Here is a 12,342-nt window from a genome sequence, read left to right on the forward strand (position 1 = left end):
TCTTGGTAATGATAAATCATATCCAGGGATGGCCACACTTCAGCAGCCCCCACCCTTGGGACCTTCTGTTAAAACGTCAACTAGATAGTTTCCCCCCATCCAGGCTCCTGTAAGATAAGAAGCCTACTTAACACTTGAATGCTAGGAGCTTCAAAGACTTCGAGAGGAAACACAGCCAGCAGGGGGGGGTGCTTCGTCTATCTGTACCTGACCATTTGTCCCATAGGACTAGTTTCTTTGTCTGTCACAAGCATGGAGGCATAAGATATAGAAACATGAAAAGTACACGCATGTTGCATGGGATGGGCCAATAAAAAATATCACGGCGTCCCGGAGCCATTGCGCACACAAGCCTCCGCGGTAGACGTTTGTACGTGCTCTGGAAGCCAAGATATAGCGCTGAGCCATTCCTGAGGACCGTATGGTATCATAATTGATATCAAAAGGTCGGTTACGGCGGCCCGAATCCGTGGGAACCCCTGTGGGTATCCTGAGACCATCCCAGAAGAAGTTATTGGGTTCCTTAGAATTTGGGCTTCTGATCGAAGTTAGACCTGAGGGTGGAGACTGAGCCAGCTGACCTCACCAGCAGTGGGCGGGACGGGGCAGGTAAGATAGCAGGACAGACAAGAGACAAGTCAGTCTTGACCCAAGAGTGGTGTGCTGAACATCTGAGCACCAGCTGAGGCCACCAAGGGGAGGAGCAGTTTGACCATGCGGTGGTAGGCCTCAGCCTGTAACAAAGAACCGTGCCTGCGATCGCAGAATCCTCTCCCTGCGTCACAAGAAAATCAAGAAACCGGTAACTGATATGCTGTGGTGATTCTGTGTGTTGTATTCCATTGTTGTATAGTTTAGCCTGACCTTATACCTGTGTATATTTAGTTGTATATCGTGTATCTAGTGTATTATTATAATCAATTACCTCAAGTAATTGTGGGCCTGCCTTTTATTCTGCATAACGAACGCACGTCCGTGTGAGCTCGGCTCAAGCCAAAAACGCTACCCAGGGTTGGTTCCTGACCCGATATAGGCCCATTCACGGACTGGGCGTATATCTAAAATAGGGACTGGTGGCAGCATACCAACTGGGGATTGGGGAAGGCTGGTAGTGACGGTCGGAGGTTCAGATATATATATTCCTGGCGCGGCCAAGGAAGATATATATACCGCCCTCACTACAGAGGGCCCCGATACCCAGTAGGTTACAGGACAGTCTCCCTGGCGACCGCTTATCCTAGGTGCAGTTCCTTGACTGACCTGAGGCTAAGAGGGCGCTAGCGAGTTGTGCTGTGTAGTGACGTTACGGTTTAGTGACGTTGAAGGGATAACACACTACCGTGTTCCCTGCGCTGGTTGCAGCTACCTGGCACTACTTTCTCTAGGTGCAGTACCTTGACTGACCTGAGAGGTAAGGGGGCGCCAGAGAGCTGCACCCACCGGCCGGCTTTCATCACAGTGCTAAAATGGTGAGAGGTCTCTTTAAGGTATGAAATAGCTGGTGGTACTATAGACATTCAAATAGTATAGATCTTCATAGATCGTTTCAGACTATTCCTGATATTTTGCCTTGTCAGGAAAAGTGGCATTGGAACTTCAAACACCAAGCCTCAAAGTCATATTTCTCAAAGTATGAACACCTCAAAACTAGTGTAAATACATTTAGAAATCTGCTTTGATGTTATGAACAGAATATGATCTTTACACATAGAACTTACAAAAATAAGCATGCTAATATTTGTTAATACTGTCTTAAATTTAGAGAGCTTAGAATTAGCCTAGATGCGCTAAGTTTATCCCAGTAGCCTATGCTGGATGATAAGATAATGCATCTTTACACACCTTGGTTGGCTAACTTTAGAACAATGCTAAAATGTTATTGCGATGTTGCATATTGTATGCCACACTCTTTATGTAGTAAGGCACAAAAGGTGACTTAAACGCTATAGAAATGTAGCACATGTGCGCCAGAATTTTGGCTAAATGTGATTAGTAAATCTTTTTGTAAGGAAATCAAATTCTAAAAGGACAAATGACAGTCCATATGACCGCTCCATTCACAAACTGTATTCTCTGTGTCAGAGAGGAGAGGCAGGAATATGCCTTTAAGGTGTCTTTGACAACACTTCTCATAGATCTCCATGATGGGCTCTCACCTATGGCAGTGGCTTATCTCCTGCAGAAACAAAAGGAAATGGAATTTTTTATTCAATATGCTCGAGCTTTCTCTTTCCCCCAGTGGTGAAGAGTTGGAAGGCCCCCACCCACATTAGATCGTCGCCAGATCCTGTTGAAAAACTGACCTCACACCAATGTTATTCAACTGTGCTGTTTATAGGACATCTGAAAATGAAGTGGCAGCTTCTGCTGCAGAACAAGAGAATAGAATTTAGCAGAGTCTGGGAAGCTCATCCAGTTGTTCCATGTCTTGATGAACTTATGAGACGTAAGGTCCTCCAGCATGAACCTAATGTGAATGGGAACCAACAGACCTTTAAGTAAAATTGCAGCACTTGTAAAGATATTACATTTGCCAACCAGAACTTTAACCTATTGTTCATTAAAATTTCTACAACTACAGAAGCAATCATACCCTAAGGCCTCCTTCAGATGTCCGTGATTTTACTTGTATGTAAAATTATAGACTGTTCTTCTTCATTGTTTTTGATCCAATTTTTGGTCAATGTTCCAGTTTTTACCATTAGTGTTTCATCAGTGATTTTTCACGTAGGAACAAAACAATCTGTAAAGCTTTTCCTATCTATTACAGTATTAATTACAGACGGGACAATGATGCTGTCTGTGATTTTCACAAAGCCATAGACTTGTATGGGTAATTTTGATAAATGACTAGGATCCAAAACAGACATGTCTCCGTGATTTTTTGCAGAAGCATTGGTACGCAAATAGACACAGACATGTGAACAGCTCTCTAGATTATAATGGGTGCACGTTCTATCCATGAAAAACACAGATAGACATGTACGTGATTCACGGACGTCTGAATGAGGTCGCTTGGTCTCAGCATTGATAATGCCTGATATACAATACATAAAATAACGGTAATAACCTATTCACAGCTGCTGGATGATACTGAACGAAGCTTAATGGATCAAGTTACAGGTGAGAGTAAACCCATACTTACTGGTAAGCAGCAGTCACTGGAAACTGTAGGATCGATGTGGAAGGTAAATATGTATTAACATAATCAGGATACACTGATTTTGCCTTTACACATGGCCTGTTTTCGAGAATCTACATGAGGGCTTCCAATCACCTGCACATTTACCACAGTGAATGGAAGATTGCACTCAGCAGTGAATATTGTCATTAATAATCAGCACAGATGCAAGTATGGTGTAAACCATGTAAAATGCCTTGTTGTAGATCCACATACCGGTATATCACATCCACAATTGCAGCATATACATAAAGCGATTACCTGGACAAATTTAAAAAGGTATCTTCATTTCTGCAAATTTTATCTTTAAGATATGCATAGCATATAGATAGTGTGTGTGTGTGTGTGTGTGTGTGTATTATATATATATATATATATATATATATATATATATATATATAAGACCAAAAGTTTGGACACACCTTCTCAATGAAAGATTTTTCTGTATTTTCATGACTATGAAAATTGTACATTCACACTGAAGGCATCAAAACTATGAATTAACACATGTGGAATTATATACTTAACAAAAAAGTGTGAAACAATTGATAATATGTCTTATATTCTAGGTTCTTCAAAGTAGCCACCTTTTGCTTTGATGACTGCTTTGCACACTCTTGGCATTCTCTTGATGAGCTTCAAGAGGTAGTCACCGGAAATGGTTTTCACTTCACAGGTGTGCCCTGTCAGGTTTAATAAGTGGGATTTCTTGCCTTATAAATGAGGTTGGGACCATCAGTTGTGTTGTGCAGAAGTCTGGTGGATACACAGCTGATAGTCCTACTGAATAGACTGTTAGAATTTGTATTATGGCAAGAAAAAAGCAGCTAAGTAAAGAAAAACGAGTGGCCATCATTACTTTAAGAAATGAAGGTCAGTCAGTCCGAAAAATTGGGCAAACTTTGAAAGTGTCCCCAAGTGCAGTTGCAAAAACCATCAAGCGCTACAAAGAAACTGGCTTACATGAGGACTGCCCCAGGAAAGGAAGACCAAGAGTCAGCTCTGCTTCTGAGGATAAGTTTATCCGAGTCACGAGCATCAGAAATCGCAGGTTAACAGCAGCTCAGATTAGAGACCAGGTCAATGCCACACAGAGTTCTAGCAGCAGACACATCTCTACAACAACTGTTAAGAGGAGTCTTTGTGCAGCAGGCCTTCATGGTAAAATAGCTGCTAGGAAACCACTACTAAGGACAGGCAACAAACAGAAGAGACTTGTTTGGGCTAAAGAACACAAGGAATGGACATTAGACCAGTGGAAATCTGTGCTTTGCTCTGATGAGTCTAAATTTGAGATCTTTGGTTCCAACGACCGTGTCTTTTTGCGATGCAGAAAAGGTGAACGGATGGACTCTACATGCTTGGTTTCCACTTTGAAACATGGAGGAGGAGGTGTGATGGTGTGGGGATGCTTTGCTGGTGACACTGTTGGGGCTTTATTCAAAATTGAAGGCATAGTGAACCAGCATGGCTACCACAGCATCTTGCAGCGGCATGCTATTCCATTCAGTTTTCATTTAGTTGGACCATCATTTATCAACACGACAATGACCCCAAACACACCTCCACGCTGTGTAAGGGCTATCTGACCAAGAGGGAGAGTGATGGGGTGCTATGCCAGATGACCTGGCCTCCACAGTCACCAGACCTGAACCCAATCGAGATGGTTTGGGATGAGCTGGACCACAGAGTGAAGACAAAAGGGCCAACAAGTGCTAAGCATCTCTGGGAACTCCTTCAAGATTGTTGGAAGACCATTTCCGGTGACTACCTCTTGAAGCTCATCAAGAGAATGCCAAGAGTGTGCAAAGCAGTCATCAAAGCAAAAGGTGGCTACTTTGAAGAACCTAGAATATAAGACATATTTTCAGTTGTTTCACACTTTTTTGATAAGTATATAATTCCACATGTGTTAATTCATAGTTTTGATGCCTTCAGTGTGAATGTACAATTTTGGATCGCAATGCATGGACTGGCTGTGTGTCTCCCCATCCCGAGCATGACCGCTTCATATATTTCTAGATTTCAAAGATCACTGACATCTGAAACAGCACTTATTCTTTCATTCAAAGAAATAACTTTAAGCTCCAGGGTTAAAAAATTAAACTGTTAACGGGGCCCCTCACCTATAATTCACCATATATAATATTACTGTATTCTTACACAGCGGGGGATCATCGGGGCCCCTAAGGGCTTGGAAGAGGGTAAACTACTAAAGACAAAATAGAATCAGATCACTTCCTATTGGTAGTTATTCTACTTTACATCTACACCGGATTTCATAAATAAGGTGCTGTAAGATCCTGCGACATACTGTGAGGGTCAATAGACAACTATGCACCAAATAGATGCCATAAGGCTATGTGCCCACGATGCAGAAATGAAGTGGAAAATTTCCGCTTCATTTCTGCATGTCCTTGCCAGTAAAAACGCATGCAGAATTTCACACGCGTTTTTGACGCGTTTTGTACGTGCGGAATTGCCATGCGTTTTTCTAATGCATTGAGTAGGCAATTCCGCATGTGTAAACGCACAAATAATGGACATGCTGCGGATTTTTCCGCGCACATAAAATCCGCTGCAGAAAATTCCACAGCATGTGCACAGCATGCGGATTGTCATTGGGGACCATGGGGCACGTATTACCAAGCGTTTTTCAAGCGTTTCCGCAGCAGAAATTCCGCAGCAAAAACGCATCGTGGGCACGCAGCCTAACTAGTGTTTTAACAGGGCAGCACAGTGACTTAGTGGTTAGCTCTGTACACGGTGGCTCAGTGGTTAGCACTGTTGCTTTGCAGCGCTGGGGTCCTGGGTTCAAATCCCACCAAGGACAACATCTGCAAGGAGTTTGTATGATATGTTCTCCCCATGTTTATGTGGGTTTCCTCTACACTCTGAAGATATACTGATAGGGAATTTAGATTGTGAGCCCCAATGGGGACAGAGATCATGATATCTATAGAGTGCTGTGGAAATTAATGGCGCTATATAAACAAGTAAATATATATATACATTTCTCTATCAAGTCAGTCACTGCCAAAAACCTTACTTTGATTACAATTTACAACTACACAGCGTACAATTGTGTACTATAGAGCTTTACATTCAGCTAAATGTAGTCAAATATCAACATATCATGGAAGATTTATCAGTAGAGTCTAAAGGAAAAACTGTGGGTGTGTTGCTCCTGGGAACCAACCAATCACAGCACAGCTTTCATTTTAGTTGAGCAGTTTCAGAAATGAAAGCTGAGCTCTCATTGGTTGCTATGGGCAACAAATACAGTTTTCCTTATCACAGTTGATAAATGAGGCCTAGTGCTATTGCCACATAATTCACACTGGGCCCAGTATTTACAGTGTAGTAAGAACATTTTTTGACAAAGAAATAACATTTTGTTACATTGTGTTACATCCAGTTTTAGTGCACTTATTTTTATTTGATTGTAAGGATTTTTTGGAAAAGATATATCGTCATCTAGTAAAATAAAAGCTATAGCTGGTGACAAAGCTATAGGGGTGCCTGGGAAAACTCAATTTTTTACCTCAGATTTCTGCCTGAAAAGAACAGAGAAATAGACTCAAAGCTTTAGGCCATGTTCACACATTCAGTATTTGGTCAGTATTATAGATCAGTATTTGTAAGCTAAAACCTGGAGTGGAACAATCAGAGAAAGGGTATAATAGAAACACGTCACCACTTCTGTATTTATCACCCACTCCTGGTTTTGGCTCCCACTCCTGAGAAAAAATACTGACCGAATACTGATAGTGGGGCCGTGGCCTAAAAATACCGATTTAAAATACTAACCAAATACTAAACATGTGAACGTGGCCTTGGACAGACAAATGGCTAAAGATTTTCCAGCACATATTAAACGTGTTAAAGAAATGTTAACAGAGTGCTAAATATATCAGTAGTGAAGAAAGAAAGATTAATTTACAGAAACCGATTAATAAAATGTTCTTAGGAATGTCTAAGCAAATCGTTTCTATCACATGTAAAAAACAGCATTTGTTTGTTTTTTTACATGCTAATTAAATCAATATGAAGAATAACACCAGAAATAATACAGAATCTGGAGGATATTGTCATTCTAAAAAAATACAAAAACCTAAAAAAGCTGCAGGAAAAAAAAACTGCAATGGAAAATTCACAAAATGGCAATTTGTCTGGCTGCGGTGATATTTTACCTTAAATAACCTCAAGCACAAATGTCCTGTGGAAAACCTGCCACACTCCCTCCCACCAGTTTAGCTCCAACAATTGAGAATGACTTGGGGTTTCTTTAAACACTGACATACAGCAAGTCAAGGACCATGGTGTTCCCATTGACATTTCTATTATGATGTTTAATATAAAGGTTAGAAAATGTAACAAAGTGTCTGATTGTTTCCAACAGGCTTTTGGGGGCATAATTATTTTTTAAAAAATTTTTAATAGCATGAATACTTACAGTATGTACTCTCAGTACTGGAATATATTTATCCACAGATAACACCAACTAGTTACACCAAAGATGGTACAAATATGTACAGACTATAAGAACAGATCTCTTGTTAAATCGCAAAAAAAAAAATTATATATTAGTCTAGTGTCACATTATTATCAAGGGGGACATTCTAAAATCTGAGCAATGCAGGTGCCATCAGCTGAATCCAGATACCGTTATATTCTGCGAATTTAAAGGGATTGTACAGAGATAGGGCTCGTGTACAGAGTTAGGGCTCGTGCACATGGCCGAATTTTCGGTCTGAGTGCGATCCGACAAAACATCGAATCACACTGGAACCAATGTTATTCTATGGGGCCGTGCACATATCAGATTTTTTTCCTCGCTGCATGCCCAAGTTTGATTCGATATTCAAATTGCACTCAGCCATGCAAGTCAATAAGTCTGAGGAAACTATCGGACTGCACTCAGATGACATCTGAGTGCAGTCCAATTTCCACAAATTGACAGAATGGAGAAGATGGAGACATTTTTTTCTCCATCTTCTCATGTGAGAAAATAAATCAGCATACACTATGCTCACACTCTGGTCAAACTTTGATCAGAGTTTCATCAGAGTGTGATTAGCATAACTGACCCGATTCACTTGGATCAGAGAATACACGGTTGTCTGCACCTGCCCTTAGAGAGCACCACTACTTTGTTCCAGAAACACTTCTACACTTGTCAATGGGTTGTGTTGTGCCAATGGAATGAAAAAGGCCTCATTCAGACACACATTTTGTTTTGTTTTTTTTTTGCATACATGATATGTAATGGGGCAGAACTGATTAATGTTTTTTTTCTTACCGATTCTGCATGAGAAAAAAATCACAGCATGCTACGATTTGACACATAAATAGGAAAAGACAAGCTCTTTCAAGTTTATGGGTGCATGGAAATCATCGGACTGCACTTGGATAACATCCAATTGCAGTTCAATTTCCGCAGACTCACAAAATGGAGGAGATGGAGAAATTTTGCCCCCATCTTCTCCTCACAGTGTGTTCCGATTCTCGCATCTGAGAGAATCAGATCACACTATACTGACACTCTTATCAGAGTTTGATCAGAGTTCCATTAGCATAATTGAACGAACGCTCTTGGATGAGAGAATCTACAATTGTCTGATCCTAGCCTTAATGTGACATCCGTTTTTCACATATGTAAAAAAAAAAAAAATCTAAGCTTCTCTGACTTATCAGACTGTAAAAAACGGATTGCACTCGGATGGCATACGGATGGCATCTGAGTGCTTGCCTTTTTTATGCACCTGTTCACTTGAATTAGCATTTTAGATACAGAAAACAAACATAAAATACATATTTCACTTTTTTTTTTTTTTTTTTTTTTGCAATCAGTCCACACAAAAAAATTGACAGGTGAACATACCCGGAGACTACAATGGGTATGTCTTCTATCCATAACAAATACGGATAAAACATGTACATGAAATGTAAAAACATATACAACCTGTGGTTGAGTATGTGGTGCTCTTTTTAGAAGAAAGCATTCGTTGCTTTTTTTCCAACCCTGGACAAAAACTAAAGTAAAGTGACTCCAAAAAGGACTGTGACTTTATTTCCTTTTCTCTATTTTCTGAATAGGTAGGTATTTTTTATAAACTTGCCATACGTGAATTGCAAATTATTTCTTAGTCACTATAACCTGAATGCTAAACTGGTGAGCAATCTGGAACTAATATGTACATCAAAATACACCCATCCTGCTGCTCAGGTCAGTTGACCTACAAACTCTCAATCTAAAGCCATTCTCTATTGCTTTATGATCATCTTAACCCCTTAAGGACCGAGCCACTTTGTACGTTAATGTCCGGGCCAATTTTTTCAATTCTAACCACTGTCACTTTGTGCGGTAATACCTCTGCAACGCTTCAACGGATCCCCCTGATTCTGAGACCGTTTTTTTAGTGACATATTGCACTTCATGATAGTGGTAAAAATTTATTTGATATGACTTGCGTTTATTTGTAAAATAAACAGAAATTTGTCGAAAATTTTTACAATTTTGCAATTTTCAAACTTTGAATTGTTATGCCCTGAAATCAGAGAGATATGTCACACAAAATAGTTAATAAATAACATTTCCGACATGTCTACTTTACATCAGCACAATTTTGGAACCAAATTTTTTTTTTTTGTTATGGAGCTATAAGGGTTAAAAGTTGACCAGCGATTTCTCATTTTTCCAACAAAATTTACAAAACCATTTTTTTAGGGACCACATCACATTTGAAGTCACTTTGAGGTGTCTATATGACAGAAAATACCCAAAAGTGACACCATTCTAAAAACTGCACCCCTCAAGGAACTCAAAACCACATTCAAGAAGTTTATTAACCCTTCAGGTGCTTCACAGGAACTGAAGCAATGAGGAAGAAAAAAAAAGTAACATTTAACTATTTTTCACAAAATATTAAATTTAGACCAAATTTTTTTATTTTCACAAGGGGTAACAGATAAAAATGGACCCAAAAATGTATTGTGCAATTTCTCTTGGACATGCTGATACCAAATATGTGGCGGAAAACTACTGTTTGGGCGCATGGCAGGGTTCGGAATTGAAGGAGCGCCATTTTACTTTTTGAATTCAAAATTTGCTGGAATAATCAGCAAACACCATGTTGTGTTTGGAGAGTCCCTGATGTACCTAAACAGTGGAAACCCCCCCACAAGTGACCCCATTTTGGAAACTAGACCCCTCAATGAACTTATCTAGATGTGTGATGAGCACTTTGAACCCCCAGGTGCTTCACAGAAGTTTATAACATAAAGACGTGAAGAAGAAAAAAAAAAAAAAAAAATATCACAAAAATTTTCTTTTAGCCCCCAATTTTTTATTTTCACAAGGGTAACAGGAGAAAATGGACCCCAAAAGTTGTTGTTCGATTTCTCCTGAGCACGCCGACAACCCTATATGTGGCAGAAAACCACTGTTTGGGCACATGGCAGGGTTCAGAAGGGAAGGAGCGCCATTTGCCTTTTTGAATTCAAAATTTGCTGGAATAATTAGTGCACGCCAATAAAACTTTCATAGAAAAAATAATTATCTTTGCATCGATTTATTCTGAGCGCTGTAACTTTTTAATTTTTCGGATGATGGAGCTGTATGGCGGCTTGATTTTTGCAGGACAAGATGACGTTTTCAGCGGTACCATTTTTATTTTCATCCGTCTTTTTGATTGCGTTTTATTCCACTTTTTTCCAGCCGTATGATGAAAAGTCATAGTTTCTAATGTTTTTATTTTTTTTTATTTTTATGCTGTTCACTGAAGGGGTTAACTAGTGTGACACGTTTATAGATCGGGTCGTTCCGGACGCGGTGACACCAAATATGTGTACTCTATTGTTTATTTTTACCTATAAATCTGTATTTATTAGGGTAATATGTATATATTTTTTTAGATTTTTACCATTTTTTTATTTATTTTTTTTTACTTTTTTACTTAGTCCCACTATGGGACTTTCACTTTTTTCATAGATATAATGTATTGCAATGCACTAGCTTTGCAATATATTATACCTCTATTGAAAGCTCCTGAGACTATGCTGTGCAGTGGTCTCAGGAGCTTTCAGTAGCTTGGTGACCTGGTGGTCGTCATGAACAACCGGTCACCATGGCAATGGTCGGGCCCCCGCAATGATGTCACGGGGGCGCCGACCTGAAGGCAGAGAGAGCTCCCAGCCCTCTGCCTGCCTCCTGAACTCGCCTTGGGCTCAATCGCAGCATTCAGGGGGTTAACAGCCAGGGGCGGCGCTGACACCGCTCCTTGCTGTTTAGTGGCGGAGCTCAGCCACTGGCAGCGCTAAGCTCCGGCACTGATCGGGGCAGGAGAGGCTGAAATTTCAGCCTCTCCTGCTCCATCATGCTGTGATCGGTCAGTCAGATTGACTGACCGATCGCAGCGATCTGGGTGCAGGGACCGACAGCATGGGTCCCTGCACCCCTTCTCGTGCCGCTCAGCTGTCACAGACAGCTGTCGGCACTGAACTGGCAGAGCGTGTTTACACGCTGTGCCAGTTTAAAGCTATGACGGACACTGCACGGCAAGGAGCGGTAACTTACACCCGCTCATACCGTGCAGTGTCCGTCATTGAGCGCTATGGGGTTAAATATTAAATACATTTCAACAGGTTACTGCAGGGGTCATAGGATTCTTACCTGCTCAGTCCACTAACACAATGGACCCATAGAAGAACATAGGTCCGTGTGCTATCCAATGTTTTCTCGGATCGCACTCGGCTGGAAAATATAGTGTAATGAGCGAGCCCTTTAAAGGGACTCTCTCAGCCCAGAATGACTGTTCAAACCAAGTACAGGTGCTTGATCCATAACATAATGGTGTGGCAAAACATTTATATACACCTTCCCGCCTGCTTGCTTTCCACCCATCTCCACCCTTCTCTGGTTCTATTAAGCCAGAGCTGTCAATCAAATAAGCAGATGGTGGAGATGGAGGAAAAACAAGCAGGTGGGAAGATGTATTTAAATGATTGGCTCCGCCATGAAGCAATGAGCGGCGGAACTTAGATTGAACAGTCATTCTGTGCTGACAGTGTCCCTTTAAGTGGATTCATTATGCAGATAGTTGAGGCTACAAAATGATTATCATTACAAGTAGCATTGAGCAAGGTTGAGTTTCCATATA

At 40.6% G+C, this 12,342-nt stretch overlaps 1 long non-coding RNA gene across 2 annotated transcripts in view; it reads right to left on the bottom strand.

The window, feature by feature from the left end:
* Positions 1–1,464: 1,464 nt before the first annotated feature.
* LOC141160869 (uncharacterized) overlaps positions 1,465–12,342 on the bottom strand; it is a 31,878-nt gene continuing 21,000 nt past the window's right edge. For both annotated transcript variants that reach the window (XR_012250553.1, XR_012250552.1), the window contains exons 3-4: positions 2,304–2,467; positions 1,465–2,176 (exon numbers count right to left, since the gene is read on the bottom strand). This is a non-coding gene — a long non-coding RNA (uncharacterized lncRNA). The remainder of the gene's footprint in view (positions 2,177–2,303; positions 2,468–12,342) is intronic.

The sequence above is a fragment of the Phyllobates terribilis genome, unplaced genomic scaffold (genome assembly GCF_046119375.1).
Source record: "Phyllobates terribilis strain yellow unplaced genomic scaffold, ASM4611937v1 Scaffold_9__5_contigs__length_417890890, whole genome shotgun sequence".
Lineage (NCBI taxonomy): Eukaryota > Metazoa > Chordata > Amphibia > Anura > Dendrobatidae > Phyllobates > Phyllobates terribilis.